The sequence below is a fragment of the Ovis canadensis genome, chromosome 13 (genome assembly GCF_042477335.2).
Source record: "Ovis canadensis isolate MfBH-ARS-UI-01 breed Bighorn chromosome 13, ARS-UI_OviCan_v2, whole genome shotgun sequence".
NCBI classification, from domain to species: domain Eukaryota; kingdom Metazoa; phylum Chordata; class Mammalia; order Artiodactyla; family Bovidae; genus Ovis; species Ovis canadensis.
In genome coordinates this window covers 90,155,325-90,175,314 of record NC_091257.1, presented here as the reverse complement: position 1 = coordinate 90,175,314, position 19,990 = coordinate 90,155,325, and the positions used below count along the sequence as shown (strand labels likewise).

Genomic DNA, 19,990 nt, shown 5'->3' with positions numbered 1-19,990 from the left:
GGCTGCTAGGTAGTTCTAAAATACAAACCCGATCGTGCGCCTCCCAGATGTGAAGCAACCCCACAGATCTCTCACTCCTACAAGCCCACAGGGCGTCTAGGCCTGAATCTCTAACTGTCCTCCCTGCCTTCAACTTTCCGCTCCAGACTGTGCTGTCATCGCTGCAGGGAGAGCCCTTTCCCACTGTCCTTTCATTGAACCAACTCTTTCTGTTTTTAAAAAGTATTTATTTGACTGCGTGGGGTCTTCGTTGTGGCATGCAGGATCTTCGTTGCAGCACACAGACTCCAGTTGTGACCCTCGGGCCCTGGAGCTTGCAAGTTTCAGCAGTTGTGGCTCCTCTGTCCACGGGATTGTCCAGGGAAGAATACTGGAGTGGGTTGCCGTTTCTTCTCCTTGAGTTTCCTTAAAGAATGTAAGATTTTTAAAACTTATATATATTATTTATATAATCATATATAATATATATTTAAAATATATAAAATATAATTATAATATATAATTATATAATTAATATATAAATTAATTAATATATCAATTATATAATATTATAATATAATATTATATTATTATATTATATTAATATGCTGCTGCTGCTGCTAAGTCGCTTCAGTCGTGTCCGACTCTGTGCGACCCCATAGATGGCAGCCCACCAGCTCCGCCGTCCCTGGGATTCTCCAGGCAAGAATATGGAGTGGGTTGCCATTTCCTTCTCCAATGCATGAAAGTGAAAAGTGAAAGTGAAGTCGCTCAGTCGTGTCTGACTCTCAGCGACCCCATGTACTGCAGCCTACCAGGCTCCTCCATCCATGGGATTCCCCGCAAGAGTACTGGAGTGGGGTGCCATTGCCTTCTCCATATATTAATATATATTAATATATTAGTGTATTATTAGTATATTAATCATATAATATATAATATTATATATTAATAATATATTATATAATTTTACTTTGTTTATTTTTAATATTTTTGGCCTCACTGGGTCTTCATTGCAGTGTGCAGGCTTTCTCTAGTTGTAGCATGCAGACTTAGTCGCTTCGTGGCACGTGGGATCTTAGTTCCCTGAGCAGGGATCAAACTCACATCCCCTGCATTGCAAGGTGGATTCTTAACCACTGGGCTACCAGGGAAGTCCCCAGACCAGCTCTTTCTTATCCTTCAAGGCTCAATTCAGGTGCCCCTTCTCTGGAAAGCCCTCTCCATCAGCCAGCCTGGGATGTGCACCCCTAGCTTCCCATGCCAGCTCAGAACCCTGGAGCTGCTTGCCTAGGTAAGACTCCAGCTCTACCACACGTATTTCAATTATTCTGTTTACTCACAGAACCAGTGTATTGAGGTGACTCAACTCAGTGGGATATAATAATGAAGCTTTTTTCCCCCTAATCTCTGCCTTCAGTCCTGCTGTGTTGAATCTCCATTTTCCATTCCTTAATGACATCTTGGGCAGATTGCATTACTTTCGGATCACTTTCTGTTGTTAAGCTTCCATCCTTGAAAGCTTTATTCTCAAACTCAATTTAAATCTCATTTGATCTTCTCCCTTGCTTATTCAAGGATTGACTTGAGCCAGGACCCCACTTGTTTGGATAAAAAGTGGAAGTGGGTGTGTGGCCTGATTGGGAGACATACCCTGCTACCATCTCCTTATTGAAATCGGGAGGAGGGAGCGGGAACAACCTTCTATAACATGGCCCTCTGCCTGTTGCTTGACCCTGCTTCCCTGGCTAACCCAGGGAGGCAAGTTTTCATCCATGGAGCATGTGAGCTTCTTAAGGTCTTCCTCACTGCCAGGTTCTCTGACAAGGGGCATCTTGCTCAGACTTGAGCTCTCCTAACTTGTCCCACCACCAGCAGGGCCCCTGCCACTGGCGGGACCCTCTGTCCAGCAGTCTGTCTGCTTGAGCGGGGTACCAGAAAGCCTAACTACTGCAGCACCCACCTGACCCAGAGAAAACTCACACCTCCTGGTCAGTGACTCTACTTCCATCCCTGTCCAGCTTTCTTCTTCCCTGCTCAAATAAGCACAGGAGGACGTCAGCAGGTCTGTTGCCAAGTAACCGCCCACACACACACACTTGGGAACAGTATCCCCACATCCTCTTCTTGAACTCACTCCTCAATATCCAGGAGGGACTACCAGGGAAAGGTGTGGGGGTGGGAACTATCTTCTGCTATAGACACTACATTCCTCAATAAAACCAGAGAACTCCTCCCTCCCCAGGATTATTACACGGGCAAGGAAAAGGAAAGCAAAGGATTGGCTAAGGGATTCGGGACTGTTTCTGCCCCACTAGTAAACCTTGGAGAGAAAGTACTGCCTCCTGTTTGGAATGCAGGTTACAAAGGGTGGGCCTGTGGCTTTTACCAGCTCCTAAGTAACAGGGAACTCTCACTCAATGACCTTTGGATTGGGCCCTCACTCATACCTGACTTGATTTCTGGAGAAGAGGATTTTTATAGCCCAAGGCCCACAAGGAACCCAGGACATGCTGGATGCTAAATAACTGTTGAATGAATGTGGGACCATGAAATGAGACTGAAAGGTTGAATTGGAATCCACCTGCTCGTCCCCACACTATCCAAAGTTTAACTGCCCGTCTCCTCCAGATGACCGGACTCTCTAGCTGGGATTCCCAGGCCCAGCCGTGGACAAAAATCTTTCCCCCTCAGTTTGGCAGAGCTGGCTGGGAATTTATCAAAGAGAACTAAGAAACTCAGGAAAGAACCCAATCAGAAATTAAAGAAACCTAAGAGCTAACAAGTGAAAGTGAAGTTGCTCAGTCATGTCTGACTCTTTGCAACCCCGTGGACTGTAGCCCACCAGGCTCCTCCGTCCATGGGATTCTCCAGGCAAGAATACTGGAGTAGGTTGCCACGTCCTTCTCCATGGGATCTTCCCAACCCAGGGATCAAACCAGGGTCTCCCGCATTGGAGGCAGACACTTTAACCTCTGAGCCACCAGGGAAAGAAGAAGGCAATGGCAACCCACTCCAGTACTCTTGCCTGGAAAATCCCATGGACGGAGGAGCCTGATAGGCTACAGTCCATGGGGTCGCAAAGAGTCAGACACGGCTGAGCGACTTCACTTTCACTTTCAAGATCTAGCAAAAGTAACAGGTGAGCTGATAAAGCAGTTTTTTATTATTATTATTATTTTTAATTGGAGGATGATTGCTTTACAATGCTGTGTTGCTTTCTGCCAATCAACGACATGAATCAGCCATAAGTATATGTATGTCCCCTCCCTTCCACCCACAGAAAAGCTTTTTATCATGATCTGGTTAAAGCCCCTCACTGGCTTGGCTGGTCCTGATGCCTAGACAAAGACAACTTCATGTCTGGCCCATAGACTTCTTAGACTCTGAGATCTGGAATAAGACATGGCTCTGGTTGAAGGAGGGGCTTCCCTTGTAGCTCAGTCAGTGAAGAATCTGCCTGCAGTGCAGGAGACCTGGGTTCTATCCCTGGGTTGGGAAGATCCCCTGGAGAAGGAAATGGCAACTCACTCCAGTATCCTTGCCTGGAAAATCTCATGGAGAGAGGAGCCTGGTGGGTTGCAGTCCATGGGGTCACACACGACTGAGCGACTAACACTTACTTGCTTAGGTTGGAGGAAGGGATCTGAATTCCTTACCATGGCCTTGAGATCCTGCGTTAACTGGCTTCCGCTCACCTCTCCCTCATCTGGCCTACTTGCTTGCTACGCTGCAGCCAGCAAGGCCTCTCGGCTGCCCCCTCAAGAGATTTCGTGTTGCTCCCTCTGCCTCAAATGCTTGTCTTTCACTCTCCCTCTGCTTTCTCACTATTGGGCTTTCCCAGTAAATGGCATCTCCTCAGAGAGGCCTTCCCTGACCACCTTATCTAAAATAAGTTCCTCTGCTACCAAAGGTATTAATGCTTTACTCTGTCATCCATGTTGAAAATCAGCTCAGATGTCTAACTGTACCTCCAGGCTTTCCCTGTGAAAATTTTCTGGCAGACTGTTAATCATTATGGTTTCAGATTTTATGATGTAAAAATACCTAATGCCAAGCTCAGCTATCCATTAGTTTCTTAGAGTAGAGAGAGCATTCAATCCAATCTCCTATGCAGCATCTTGTTGGCACCTCACTCATATGCCCTCCATGTACATGATCCTGTTCCCTACTTCCAAGGTCCCCCAGGCAGAGGCCACAGGTGCTTGAAGAGCTTGTTGAGGCATTGAGGATGTCTGGACAGAAGTGCCAGCGTCAGTGCCCTTAGGAACAGCCATCTACATTGACAAGGATTTGATGGATGCATATCCTAACCTCCTCATCCCTTTGTCATTTTCAGTCATTCAGTTGTGTCCAACTCTTTGCAACCCCATGGATTTGACTGCAGCACACCAAGCTTCCCTGTCCTTCACTATCTCTCAGAGTGTGCTCAAATTCATGTTCATTGAGTCAGTGATGCCATCCAACCATCTCATTCTCTGTTGCCCACTTCTTCTCCTGCCCTCAATCTTTCCCAGCATCAGGGTCTTTTCCAATGAGTTGGCTCTTCAGATTAGTTGGCCAAAGTATTAGAGCTTCAGCTTCAGTAGTCCTTCCAACGAATATTCAGGGTTGACTTCCTTCAGGATTGACTGGTTTGATCTCCTTGCAGTCCTCATCCCTTAGGTGGGATAACTTAGAAGCATGTGTTCCACACTCTCTCCCCATCAAGATTAAGCTCCATTGCCCACAGGGTAGGCCTTGTCCTTAACCAAACCAGTAATGGCTTCCTTCCCCTCCCTGTTTCACTTCTCCCACACCCCTATCTGCACTTCCTGGGGCTACCTCCTAAATAAACTAGTTGCACTTAAGTCCTAGTCCCAGTTTCTGTTGTGGGGAGAATCTGACTAAGGCATTTTCATTTGTGTAGGAGGAACCGAGCAGCAGGAAGTGGGGTAGCTAGGTGGGCAGGAATGTGGCTTCTGAAGTCAGAGGCCTGAGTCCGAAGCCAGGTTCTGCTCCTGACCATGTGGCCCTGAGCACTTTCTTAACTTCTGGTTTCTCCTCTGTTAACATAGGCCTAACATAAGAGGAAGGAGATATATATATGTATACAAATATAGCTGATTCACTCTATTGTACAGCAGAAACTAACACGATATTATAAAGCAACTGTATCCCAATTAAAAAAAAACTGGCCTAATAGCTCACATGATTACCATAAGAATTAATTCTGTGGTTTTCCTATGCTGCTGCTGCTGCTAAGTCGCTTCAGTTGTGTCCGACTCTGTGCAACCCCGTAGACAGCAGGCCACCAGGCTCCCCCATCCCTGGGATTCTCCAGGCAAGAACACTGGAGTGGGTTGCCATTTCCTTCTCCAGTGCATAAAAGTGAAAAGTGAGAGTGAAGTCGCTCAGTTGTGTCCGACTCTTTGCAACACCATGGACTACAGGCTACCAGGCTCCTCCATCCATGGGATTTTCCAGGCAAGAGTACCGGAGTGGGCTGGCATTATCCACTAAAATATTTATATTAATCATTAAATTAGAGAACTGAGTCCTAGAGAGTATATGTGCTAGGTCACACAGGAGCCTGGCACTCTCATATCCCACTTCAGAAGATTTTGCTCTTGTCTTCCCATGGGCTGAGGACGATACAGTCACAGGGTTCCACTTGCCCTAGACTTTGAATTCTCCTAGGTGGAACTGGATGTTTATCGGTGCTGTCCAATAGTGCTTTTCAGAGAAACATTCTGTATCTACACCATCCAATAATGTAGCCACAGAGTACATGTGCCTATTAAACCCTTGGGAGATGGTAAGTGCAACCAAGGAAGCGGATTTTTAATTTACTGCTAATAAACATAAAGTGCTTGCTAAGTCACTTCAGTCGTGTCCAACTCTTTGCAACTCTCTGGACTGTAGCCTGCCAAGCTCTTCTGTCCATGGGATTCTCCAGGCAGGAATATTGAAGTGGGTTGCCATTTCCTTCTCCAGGGGATCTTCTGGATCCAGGAATCAAACCCAGGTCTCCTCTATCTCCTGCATTGGCAGATGGGTTCTTTACCACTAGCGCCACCTGGAAAGCGCATGTACCACTAGTGGCTACAGTTAAATTAGACAGCTTGGGTCTAGAGGATAGGGGTTGGGTGATGGTGGGAAAAATCACTTCATTTTTTTCTTCTTTCCTTATTTCCTCTTCCCTCCTGTCACCTTTCCTAACCCCAGCGATCCAGCCCCCTCTTCACAGCACTCTCCGCCTTTCTCTCCTTTATGCTATGTTCTTCGGAAGGAAGCGGTGGGGACTGTGACAGCTGTTGTATTTTCATACACCCTGCAAGGTGAAACAGACTCCTTTGTGATCCCCGTGTTGAAAGACAAGATGAACACCTGCTATAAATAAAGCTGAATAAAGATCCTTTTCTAGATGGCTTCCATTGTTCCCTGTTCGCTTACAGTATTCATGCTGAGATAATTTCCAGTTTCTCAGAAACTCAATAGTTATAAAACATACCATTACCTCATTTTCATTTCATTAGATTTACAGGTCACAAGACTACTTTGATCTTTACCAAGTTCATCATTAATGGTTTCAAAATAATGGTTCTTTCTGTTTCAGCACGAGCCCAATACAGAACTTCCTACTTGTGTATTTTTTTATCTTCTGCTTCCTACTTTTACTATCTAGACAATAGCAGCTAACGGAGCCTTTCAGATGCCAGTGTGTATTTCACACTCACGAAGAGGTTCCCCACAGAACTCTGTGACCCCATAGCAAAAGCAGGAAAAGCGATTTCTTTCCAAACCATCTAATCCCGATGGATGGCCTGAAAAGGTCTGCCTGAGTTATATATCTGATAAACCATCAGCTCTTCAAGGCTACACTTCCACCTTCAGTAATTCTGCTGGACCCAGTGGGACACACACGGGCTTGGGCACCTGACAGATATGGGTTTGAATCCTGACTGTGTTGTTTAGCTGTGAGAAAAAATAACTTGTCCACTTTGAGTCTCAGTTTCCTCATCTGTAAAATGGAAGAATAGGATACTTATTAATACTTTGCAGGGTACTAGAAAGACTAAGAGGATTTACATAGGAAGCAGGATATTGAAGTCACTGAAAGCACGGATTTCCTTTCTAGTATACTGTCCTATGACCTTGGGTAATTTACCTACCTCCTTGAGCCTCAATTTTCTCATCTATAAAATGGGAATAGTAATACCAGTGTTGCAAGGATTAAATAACGATATGTATAAAGTCCTCAGACATGACTGACTCACCTCTTAGTATACCCAGAGGGGAGCTTCTCATCTCATTCTTCCCAACCCAGGGATTGAACCCAGGTCTCTTGCATTGCAGGCACATTCTTCACCCTGAGCCACAAGGGAAGCTCAAGTCAGCGACCACATTTTTATTGAAATAAAGTTGATGTATATGTGATAGGTGTACAACATAGTGACTCAACAATTTTAAAGGTTATACTTCATTTATACTTATAAAATATTGGCTGTATTCCCTGTGAATGTATGTCCTTGTAGTTTATTTTATGCGTAATAGTTTATTAACCCCTTACCCTTATCTTGCCCTCCCCACTGGTAACTACTTGTTTGTTCTCTATCTCTGTGAATCTGCTTCTTTTCTGTTATATTCACTTGTTTGTTGTATCTTTTAGAGTCCACATATAAGTGATATCATAACATTTGTCTTCTCTGACTTCTTTCACCGTGTTGTTGCAAATGGCAAAATTTCCTTTTTTTAAATGGTTGAGTACTATTCCATTGTATATATAAGCCACATCTTTATCAATTCATCTGATGAGCAATTAAGCTGCTTCCATATCTTGGCTGTTGTAAATAATGCTGCTATGAACACCGAGGTGTGTGTACCTTTTTAAATTAGTGGTGGGCTTTTTGGTAGTATATATCTAGGAGTGGAAATGCTGAAACATATGGTAGTTCTATTTTTAGGGTTTTGGGTTGTTTTTTTTTAATGCTGTACCACTTGGTTTGTGTTCCCCAACCAGGGGTTAAACCCAGGCCCTCAGCAGTGAGAGGATGGGATGCTAACCACTGGACTGCCATGGAATTTCCAGTTTTTAGTTTTTTGAGAAACCTGCCTACTCTTTCCTACAGTGGATGCGCCAATTTACATTCCCATCAAAAGCATATGAGAGTTCTCTTTTCTCCCCAGCCCTGCCAACATCTGTCACTTGTGTTCTGATGAGAGGCATTCTGACAGGTGTGAGGTGATGGCTTGTGGTTCTGATTTGCCTTTTCCTGGTGATTAGCGATGGTAAGCATCTTCTCATGTGTCTGTTGGCTATCGCATTTCTTCTCTGGAAAAATGCCTATTCAGGTCTTCCCCCCATTTTTTAATCAGGTTGTTTGGTCTTTTAATGCTGAGTTGTACGAGCTGTTTATAGAGTTTGGATATTAACCCCTTACTGGTCATGTCATTTGTAAATATTTTCTCACATTCAGTAGGTTGTCTTTTCATTTTGTTGATGAGTTCCTTTGCTGTGCAAAAACTTTCTAATTTAATTAGGCCTCACTTATTTTTGCCTTTATTCCCTTTGCTTTAGGAGATATATCAAACATTACTACTATTTATGTCATAGAGTGATTGAATACTGTTTTTAGAACAGGATTCTTAAGTTTTTTTGTGTGTATAACATTAGGGACTTATCTGACCATCTGGAGAAGACTATGGACCCTTCTCAGGAAATGTTTTTAAATGCATAAACTATGATAGATAAGGTTACAAAGAAAACTAATTATATTGAAAAACAGTCATCAAAATATTAGAAATACAAAGGTGTGATATAGCACTGAATATGCTTCGTAATTAATGGTTTAAATAATAAGATCTTGTGGCAAGCCTAAAATTTACATTAATTTCAAAATAATGATGAGCATAAACAATAATTCAAGACCTCCCTCACAACTATAATGTGACTTGAAATATCTGTGCTCTCTGTTGGAGACAACATAGCAAGACCTGCTAACATTATTGTTTGTTGATTACATTCCTAATTGAAAGAAAAGTTTAATTTCAGTAAGAGGTAAATGAAAATAAGGAAGCAGGTTTTTTCCAGTTTGTGAACCTCAGGTCAAGGGCCCCTGCTTTATATTTAGTACCCCTTTATCCTCAGCTGTGAGATTAGGCGGTAACTCCCAAATTTTCCCTCATATTCCATTGCACAGCCTCTGATTGGAAAGGTAATTTTAAGACAGGAAAGCACAGTTCTATAAGAGTGCAGGGACCTCCCTGGCGGTACTGTGACTAAGACTCCACGCTCCCAAAGCAGGGGGCCCAGGTTCCATCCTCAGTCAGGGAACCAGATTCCACAAGCCACAACTAAAAGATCCTGTGTGCGACAACTAAGACACACTGTAGTCAAATAAATAAATTTAAAAAAAAAAATTTTTTTTTAAGTGTGCCATAGGCTGGCAAGCTACTACCAGCTAATTAATGCTTATTGGCAGGCACTGTTCTAGGTGTTTTAGATATTTTAACTCAGCAACATTCACAATAATCTTTTGAGACAGGTCTTTTTACTATCTCTGTTTTACAAAGGAGGAAACTGAGGCACAGAGAAGTTAGGTATCATGTCCAAGGTCACACAGCTAGTAAATGGCAGAGCCAGGATTTGGAGCCAAGTAGTCTGAATCCATAGTCTGTTCTCCTATCAGTTCAGCTCACGAGCTCAGTCGTGTCTGGCTCTTTGCGACCCCATGGACTGCAGCACGCCAGGCTTCCCTGTCCATCACCAACTCCTGGAACTTAGTCAAATTCATGTCCATTGAGTCAGTGATGCCATCCAACCATCTCATCCTTCATCGCTCCTTTCTCCTCCTGCCTTTAATCTTTCCCAGCATCAGGATCTTTTCCAATGAGTCAGTTCTTCACATCAGGTGGCCAAAGTATTGGAGTCTCAGCTTCAGCATCAGTCCTTCCAATGAATATTCAGGACTGACTTCCTTTAGGGTTGACTGGTTGGATCTCCATGAAGTCCAAGGGACTCTGAAGAGTCTCCTCCAACACCACAGTTCAAAAGCATCGATTCTTTGGTGCTCAACTTTCTTTATAGTCCAGCTCTCACAACCATACATGACTATTGGAAAAACCATAGCTTGACTAGATGGACCCTTGTTGACAAAGTAATATCTTTGCTTTTTAATATGCTGTCTCAGTTGGTCATAAAGGAGTAAATTTCAGTTTCATGGTTGCAGTCACCATCTGCAGTGATTTTGGAGCCCCCCCAATATAAAGTCTCTATTCTAAATGGGGAAGGGGAGTGAGATTTAAATTAAAGCCCTTAGGATGAGTAGCAGTTAAAGAGGTGGCAGAGAAGGGAGTGGGGCAGGGGACAGGGGGATGAAGGTGTAGGAAATGGCCTGGGAGAGGGCATGGCCCAACTCTCAATGCCTCCCTGCCTCCCTCAGAGCATCTTATTGAGCAAGGATTCCCACCAAGACCAGCACAGAGGAATGAAGAACGTCTGGGCCTTTATTACATCATGTGGATCCTTTGAGATCTGGAAATAAGAGATATTAATTCTTTTGCCTGGAAAAATGCATTTATTCACATAATATTGTAGAGGTTCTAGTCAAAAGATAATTACTGGCCGAGAAGGACACAGCGTCACTTCTGCATATTCCTGCCAAAAATGTTCGACCTGAGTCTAACAATGAAGAAACATCAGAAAGCCTGGATGAGGGATGGTCCTTAAAATAAACGGCCTGAACTCTTAAAAAATGTCAAGGTCAGGAAAGACAAAGAAAGACTGAAGAAATGTTGCAGATTAAAGGAGATGGAAGAAATTTGAAAACTAAAAGGCAACATAAAACCCTAGACTGGTTTCTGGACCAGAAAAAAAATCTTTTTTGTTTCTTTTGCTCTAACTGGCATTAGTGGGACAGTTAGTGAAATTCAAATAATAGGTTTGATAATGCAAAGATAACATAGAGATACTAATAATTTAATCTAGCATAGTAGATTCAATAATACAGAGAAACAGTTACAAACTTAACAAGGTAAAATGCTCAACATTTGGGGGATCTGGGTGAAGAACATTCAGGAATTCTTTGTACTACTTTTGCAACTCTAATGTGTAGCCAAAGTTATTTGAAGATTTTCAAAATATTTCTAAGTATTATGAAGTCTAGAGCCAGAGGGTTTCATGATGCAGTAAATGAGGACCGCACTTAATCTGCAGCTTTGTCTGAGCTCTGCGCATCCTCTTCCTCTACAAAAGGCTGCAAAGTGCTCTCATGAGACAATTAGCAGAACAGGATGGCAAGAGATTCATCAGTTGTGGAGTACAGTGCAACCTGGGAGTCAAAAACCCAAGCCACTCACCGCCGATGCTCTATGACCTTAGGCAAGTCATATAAGCTCTCCGTGCACCAACTGATTTACCTGTAAAATTGACGTACTAATAGTATTTACCAAGGAAAATATCTACATGACATCATGAGAGGGAAGGAATCCTTAAACAAGACACCAAACACTACAAACCATGAAGGGAAAGATCGAAACATATGACAACATTAAGAATTTAAACTTCTCAGTGATGAGATACCATCAACAAAGTAAATCGACAAACCACAGAAAGAAGACCTAACTAACACAAGATCAGTATTGAGCATATGTAAATAACTCCTATGGATCAATAAGAAAAACATAAATAAACCCAGTAGAAAAATGGTCCAGAAATATCAACAGACAGAAACCTGGAGAGCCTGTAAGAAAAGATGCTCAATATCACTAAATTCAGGACAATTAAAACTGAAAAAACATATCATTTCACACATATCATCACAAGCAAAAATGAATAAAGTGAGAAATATCAAAAGTTGGCAAGTATATCTAAAAATGGTATTATATTGTTTGCACAAGTATATACTAGTACTTCTTTGGAGAGCAATCTGGCTGTAAACCTAAAGTTCAAGATGTGGTATACTACAAAGTCATCAACTCCACTCCTAAGGTGTGTATTCTAGAAAACTCTGACATGCATGGGGTTTCCTGACTACCGTTGGCTCAGTGGTAAAGAATGCCAATGCAGGAGTCTCAGGTTCAATTCCTGGGTCGGAAAGATGCCCTGGAGAAGGGCATGGCAACCCACTCCAGTATTCTTGCCTGGAGAATCCCATGACAGAGGAGCCTGGCAGGCTACAGTCCATGGGGTCACAAACAGTCAGACACAACTGAAGCAACTTAGTACAAAATATACCTGAAAATGTATGGAGAGTGATTATTTATAGGAGAGGGGAAGGAAACGGAAGGAGAATCTTAGTAGTGAGTAGAAAGGTATGCATCATATTATTTTATGTAGTTTAATGTATGTTTCAGATATTAAGGAATTTTTAAAGTTTAAATTATATAGCATCAGAACAGAGAGCCAGGAACAAAAATAAAAATTTTTAAGCATATAATATCACATAGAGTTGTTGTGAAGAGTAAGAGATAATGTAAAACTTCTGGGTGGGTAAAGTAACAAGATGAAGTTGAGTCACAGTATCTCTGTCCCTGTATATCTAACTAAAAAGTAATAATAAAAAGTTAAAGGATATCAGCCTGAATTAAGAGTATTCAGCCAAACAATGAAAAGGGAACCCATTTTATGGCATAAGCACAAAAAACAGGAATCAAGGAAAGAAACAGAAGATTCTGAACTGAGTCAAGTGTCATTTTTCACCTGACACAGAAAAGGATATCAGGAAAGCAGGTGAATCCACAAAACCCTGAGACTTCTCATCAAGAGTGGGTGAACAACCTGGGATAAAATTAAGGGGAAATTCCTGGGAGTAGAAGTCCCTATCTGCCTTCAGAACCTCTCAGCCAAGGCAGGAAAAAACCATACAGCTTCCATTTTCCCAGGTGCCATGATGAATCATGGGAAGTATCTGCAGGCCAAGCATACCTGCTGATAGGCGTCAGACACATTCTGTACTATTCATAAGGAGAATAACTGGACAATAGTGTGCATCCCTAGTCCTTTCCTTCAGTTATTTTTGTTTGTGCACAAGTGTGATTGTTTGCCTAATTCTCTCTGTCCACTGCACTGAATCTCCAAGACAGCAGGGATGGGCCTGCATTTGCTCATGATAGCAAGTAGGTGTATAATAAAGCATAAGGCCACCTTGCAGGTGTATAATAAACATTCAGTGAATAAATTAGTGGAGAGACCTTATGAATTGGTGTCAAAGAAATCTGACTTCTCATAGTATTCAAATCCCACTTTCACCATTTTTATTCTGCATGCACTATTCACAAGAACTGCCCTGGTGGTTCAGATGGTAAAGAATCTGCCTGCAATGTGGGAGATCTGGGTTCGATCCCTGGATTTGGAAGATCCCCTGGAGAAGAGAATGGCTACCCAACTCCAGTATTCTTGCCTGGAGAATTCCATGGACAGAGGAGCCTGGCGGGCTACAGTCCATGCAGTCGCAAATAGTTGGACACGACTGAACAACTAACACACACGTTCACAAGGACAAAAACTTGACCCATGGGGTTTGCAGCACTTCCTAACTCACAAAAAGCCTACCTGATTCACATAGCCACCACTGTGATTAACAAAGTGCATTTACAATTGTGTGAGCAAATTCCATTTACTGTGACAAATATATTCTGCAGATTAAATGAGCAATACAATATTTTACATGCTTCATGATCAACAATTACTTTCTGGGAAATTTATTTTTGACACTGAGTGAATATTCCAGAAAGAAAGAAGGAACTCAAGATGAATCTGTGACTGTATCACCAGAATCCTTTTGCCTCTTGTCAGTGAAACTAAACAACACAGCCGCTTTGCTGGTGCTCCTAAGTCGCTTCAATTGTGTCCGACTCTGTGCGACCCCAACGGTAGCCCACCAGGCTCCTCTGTCCACAGGATTCTCTAGGCAAGAATACTGGAGTGGGTTGCCGTGTCCTCCTCCACACAGCCTCTTTAAACGTAAACAAAACACTTTCTCTACCTCTCTGCTTTGTTCCTTGTGATCCGGAGGTTACATGAATATATGTATTAGTCTCCAGTACACACATCTATAGGTGTTGAGTTTTATACAGGGCGAAATCAAAGTATTCCAGGATTTAAATGATCTCTTTCCACAGTTACAGAGGAAAGAAGGCACTCTGAAAATCTGAAGAGAGGCGAAGCCCTTTAGGGTGGTGGCGACCAGGCCTGGGACCCATCCTCACCCGGGGACGCCGTTGCTAGGCAACCTCTTACGTTCTCAACCGCCGTGCGAGCCACTTCCCCGCCCTCATCGCTAAGGAGATCGACGCTCCAACTCAGTCCTGCCGCAAACACGCGCGCTCTTGCGACACTGCCGCGCCTGCCGCTGCGTGCGCGCCCTCTGCCCCTACTCCCCGCCCCGGCCGCCATTGCCTCGTGCCCGCGCCGGTCGGTTGGTGGCGCCTTTGTCCTACGGCGGGCAGGTGGGCTGAGGCGGAGGCGGCAGCGGCGGGCCTGAGGCGGAGAAGCGGCCAGCAGCCCGCCGTGCTGGTAGCGGTGAGTGCCGGGAAGCGGTGGCCGTCCGCCGAGGCGTGGGGCTGACGGTTGAGGGGGCCCAGGGCCGGATGGGAAGGCTGAGGCGGGAGGGCCCGCTCGACGCGCGGCCGCGACCGCGGCCCCCCTGCGGGTGCGCGCGGGGCTGCGCATGCCCGGTGCGGGGCGCGGCCTTCTCTTGACTACCGTCGAGCGCAGGCCCGGTCAGTCCGGGCGGCAGAAGGTGGGCCCGGGGCCGACGGCGCCGCCCCGCCGCCTGCGGTCTGAGCACGACCCGCCGATAATAGCCCTTGTGGGGCTCCTCTGTAGGCTCGGGCCGCACATCCCACGTCTCCTCGAAACGTGAAGTCGCTCGCCTTCGGGTCCTCAGCTAATCGGTGGCGCAGTCGGGATTCGAACCCGGGCCGAGGCGGCCGGCCTCACCGGGCTCTCTGCGCGGCGCGCGGCGCTGGGTGGCGAACCGAACGCGCTGTCCCGCGTCGCCGTCGCCTCGCGGCCTCTTGACAGCATGAGGCGTCTCGTTGTTGTGACATTCCCCCTACACACACCCGTTTTAATAGCGCGGATCCGGGCCCAGAAAACGGGGAAAGCGACCGAGCCCGCGGTTACCCTGGCAACTAGCGATCAAGCCAGCGTCCCAACCCGCTGGTTCTCGGTCTATGGAACCTGGGCACCTTCTACACCCCGACGGCTCGCCGGGAGGGCTTGTTTTTAGGACGGCGTTTCCCCAGTTTCAGTCTTTCGCGTTGCACTTTTACATTCATGTACCCATCTGAACAGCTACTTATTTACCAAATGTTACTTTTTCTTCTTTAAACTGACTTTCCCCCCCGCTTTTTAAAATACATTTGTTTAAGGTGGAAGGGTAAATCACCGACCGTTTAATGGAAAGCCAATTCTTTAATGCTCATAAAGAAATAAATACTTACGTATTAAAATAAACAGTGCGTCCTGATTCCTCCTGAAATTATTCTGCGTTCCACGCTTTGGGAAACGCTGCCCTAGGAATGTGGGGTTAATTGTGGTCCTTCTGCCTTTTAGCGCTGTGCATAGAATTTCTCCCTGAGACTTAGCGGACTCCATGAAACGCCCTAGGGTCTTCGGGGGTAATAATTAACGTTAAAAGCTTTCTCGTTGTAAACCGTTCTCCTCATTAACTTACGCGGGATAGTCTCAGAGAGACTGCGCTCAAGAGCACCCGGTGTGTCTCCTCGGTTTTCTTGTGGCATTGTGGTGTGGTACCTACCAGATAGTTCAACAAAAATGTTTTGCAGACGCCGGTGGATCTGCTTATTGACAACTCTAGATTTCATGTTTTGCGTATGAGTCAGTCTGGTTGTGAAAACTGACTGGTCGCTGACTTTTCCAAAACAGTAAAGCCCAAACTTTGCTTTGTGAATATTGGAAATCACTTAGCAGTATGTCGACATCAGTTTCTTCCTCCATTCTGGTTTCTTTGCCTTTCCTTTAACTTGTCTGTCACCCTCCAGATATGTTTCTGAAACCTCCGACAGTCTTAACGTAAAACATAGAAACAGTGATTTTCCTTGTAGACTGTGCTGGAGAAGGCCCAGAGGAAGGAATTTTGCTAGGTGCACGTTGTTGAATGGCCCAGGCCTCTGAACACCGCAGGTTGAAGGAGGTATTGACAAATTAACTTACTCCTTAGTTAACATTGTGTTCTATTTGTAGTCTGTTCATAAGCTCTGTTTTTGTGTATGAGAGAGCAGATTTACTTTAACTCACTGAGAGAGAACTCAGAAAAGTCAGCATAGGCCTTTCAAGGGCTTTTTCCTCAAAAGGCTGTGTAAAAAATCCTTACTCCTTGGAAGTACTTTGTGCAGGCACAATGTAGGATTTTTGAAAGGCTAAGGTAATTTTTTCACATTTCAAAGCAGCAGTCCTGTGTGGAGAAGAAATGAGAATTTTACTCCTGTCAATTTCAGAACTTCAGTAAATGGAATGGCATCTACCAGTGTTCAAAAGCTAAGAATAAACATTTTTTGGAAAGGCTTTAGAAGTCTGATGAGAAAGAGCACCTGATGGTTTGAAACTTCGTTTTAAGTATCCATTGCAAGCATTCGTTCTCCATCGCCTGCAGATGGCAGTGCCTTTGTGCAGCTTACTGCTGTTGAGTAGATTATTGGATTTCAGTTGTGCTTTTAAGAATGGAAAACCTTAGGGTGGGATGACTTGAGAGACTAGCATTGAAACAGGTATATGATCATATGTGAAATAGATCGCCAGTCCAGGTTCGATGCATGAGACAGGGTGCTGAAGGCTGGTGCACTGGGATGACCCTGAGGGATGGGATGGGGAGGGAGGTGAGAAAGGGGTTCAGGATGGGGAACACATGTACACCCATGGCTGATTCGTGTCAATGTATGGCATAAACCACTACAATATTGTAAAGTAATTAGCCTCCAATTAAAATAAATAAATTTATTTTTAAAAAGAATGGAAAACCTTTGGAGGAACTATATTTAACATTCTCTTGTGTTCCATTTACATTGTTTCTTTGTTTTTGACTCTCCACAGGAGAAATTAAACATCTCTTCCTACACTCACTGTTACTCTTGGTAGTAATGATAAAGTACAACAGGCAGTGCTTATGGTTCACAAAGCAGGTTTACAAATACAGTTCATTTTCTCCCTCCTGTCCTCTTGTGAGATAGGTAGACCAGTCTTATATCTTTTTTGCATATGAGGAAACAGTGGCTCAGAGAGGTCATATTCCTTGCCCAAATAACATATTAGTACATATTGAAGATAAAGGATTTTGTGGCCCAGTAGATAAAAGATTTTGTGGTCAAGTAAAATTGGGAAATGTTAAGGAAAAAAGCAGTGTCCTTACTCCAGAACTTCTCAGAGGCTTTAACATATTAAACATATGCAGTGTGGATGTTCAAGAGAGGAAGGTATCATGATGCCTTTCTCTTGCTCTCCTCCCATGGACAGCTTGTGGTTGTAGTGTTCCCCCAAACCGACTACTCTTTCTGCTACTCTAGATTTGCTCTCTGTACCTTGCTGTTAACTAATACTTACCATATGTCTTTAAGACAAACACTTTAAAAGCTCCATCAGCCTTTTTGTGCCTAAAAATTTGTCCTGTGAATAGCATAAACATTTGCCTAGACTATTCAGTAACTTGAAGTAAACTACTGAGAAGTTAAAAGGGCAGTAAGCAACAGAAAATTACCCTCTGTAATTCTCATTAATGAGAGGCATTAAGGAAAGGATCAGTATTAGGGCACTGTCTGAGGCAGCAGCACATGAGGGAAATATGAACTCTACTGACAGCTAAATGTGTGATACCAGCATGCCTGCTGCTTTTTAAATGGTGGTTTTATTACCACCAAATATGAATATTTATAGGGATGGTCATTTTCATTCTTTATCTTATCACTAAAAAATGAAAGATAATAGGTCAGCTGGACTAATTGCATTAATGTTAAGAAAATAATTCCACTCAAAGAATCAGAACTTTTCCAAACCATAAGACTCTTTTTCCTTTTATTTCATGTTCAAAACATTATTGTTGACCTATGCAAAGACCAACAACTTTAGGCAAAGACCAGGAGAACTTAAATTGCATTAATGAACAGTTATAAAGCAGAATGGCTTACAACTTTAGCTCTAAAAAATATTTTGAGTGGTCTTCTTGTTTGGATCTGGAATGATAGCATTACTGAAAGTTAGGTTGATTCTGCAGCTAGTGAACAAGCTGTGAAGAACTTTGAATTACAAATCATTTGGCTTTTAGGTTGCATACTCAATTATGCAGTTGCAGACTGAGATAGAGATGATACAAGAAGTTTGTTTTTAATCTCTCTTCAGAAATGATTTTTGATATCCAAAAGAAAAAATAGGAAAAAGATGATTTTCATTCAATTTTAAAACTTAGAGTTATAAATATATAGTTGAACTTTTTTTCAGCCTTTGGAAAGATTACATTAGGACAGCATCAGAGTCACTAGAAACAGCTCTTTGGAAATACATGTTCTTGGGTGCAGCTTCCCACCCCTACTCCCAGTTGACCAATCTGCAGATTTTAGCCATTGTTGTGACATGTTCTTTGTAGCAGTTTATAAACTATTCCCCCTTGAACACAGGAGTTTATAGAGGTTTTTAAATGGAGAACTTAAGTATACGTTCTGTATAAACTACAGAAATAAATAGATAATAGAGTAGCGCTGCTGCTGCTGCTGCTAAGTCGCTTCAGTCGTGTCCGACTCTGTGCGACCCCAAAGATGGCAGCCCACCAGGCTCCCCTGTCCCTGGGATTCTCCAGGCAAGAACACTGGAGTGGGTTGCCATTTCCTTCTCCAATGCTTGGAAGTGAAATGTGAAATGTGAAAGTGAAGTCGCTCAGTTGTGTCCGACTCTTCGTGATCCCATGGACTGCAGCCTACCAGGCTCCTTGGTCCACGGGATTTTCCAGGCAAGAGTACTAGAGTGGGGTGCCATTGCCTTCTCCGAGAGTAGCACTGTAGTTCCCAAATACCTGCCAAGAAACTTGCTTAAGTGTGGATTGGATTCCTAGGCTCTATCCTCAGATACTGAAAGTTTGAGAAGGGATCTGGAAATCCCATTTTTAAACATCTTCTCAGGTGGCACTTATGTATCTTCATTAAAGAAATGTGATGTTGAGAATGAAAAGAAAAAATATATATGGGCGGGGAGAGGATGGGTAGTTGTTTAATGGGTAGAAGAGAGTTAATTTTGCAAGATGAAAAAGTTTTGGAAACCTATTGCCCAGCTGTTTATATTTGTGAATATACATAACACTACTGAACTGTACACTTACAGATGATAAATGTAAGATTTTAGAAAAAATAAGGTTTGTTGTCTATTTGTTCCTGATCAGTGGATGGTTGGCTAATTAAATAATGATTCCTCTAGCCATCAGTTAATTTTATATCCCTTTATTGAAGGGATCATAACTTTTAGATATTTTTCTCCCCTCTAGTCCCTTCAGTGTCAAACCAGTGATCTTCGAGGAACATTATTTTAATGGGCAATATTTTGAATATCATAGATTTAAATAATCCCCTATTATTTTGAATAATAAACATACAGTAAACCTTCCTGAATTTGACTTCACTGAAACTCTGTTTATGGTAGTTCAGTTCGTAACCTCCTAACGTGCCCTCCTGCCAGCAATTTCTTCCTTTTCCATAGCAGACTTTTTTTTAGTCTGCTCTGGCTTGCATCTGTAATTCCTCTCTTTTCCTGCTCCTATCCTCCCATTTGCTACATTAGACTTCCGACAGTATTTCTTCCTGTGCCCTTCAGACCATTCCTTTCCCTTTGTATGTGCTGCAGTGACTTCTCTGTTTTTGGTAAACTCATTCTTCAAGACTCAGTTTAAATGTTATTTTTAGGCCTTCCAACCTCTTCCACCCATCCCTCGTCCCCTGTTCCTCCCAGTATTCTCTCTGCCCTGCCACACACATACGCATAGGTAGGCCTTCTTTATTTCTGCTGTAATCCCATTTTAAATTATGTTGT

General features: G+C 43.3%; 1 protein-coding gene and 1 long non-coding RNA gene across 5 annotated transcripts in view; one reads left to right on the top strand and one right to left on the bottom strand.

Moving 5' to 3' along the window:
* Nucleotides 1–206: 206 nt before the first annotated feature.
* Nucleotides 207–19,309, bottom strand: LOC138417783 (uncharacterized). The gene is made up of 3 exons (XR_011248279.1): nt 15,409–19,309; nt 7,239–7,331; nt 207–405 (listed from the first exon to the last, which is right to left on the bottom strand). It is a non-coding gene; the product is annotated as an uncharacterized lncRNA (long non-coding RNA).
* The window catches only part of NCOA5 (nuclear receptor coactivator 5), a 30,586-nt gene continuing 24,918 nt past the window's right edge, over nt 14,323–19,990 (top strand). The window contains exon 1 of one of the 4 annotated variants that reach the window (XM_069548693.1): nt 14,323–14,482. The gene's annotated coding sequence lies outside the window, so the exon portion shown is untranslated. The remainder of the gene's footprint in view (nt 14,483–19,990) is intronic. The other 3 variants (XM_069548691.1, XM_069548694.1, XM_069548692.1) reach the window with 3 other exon arrangements.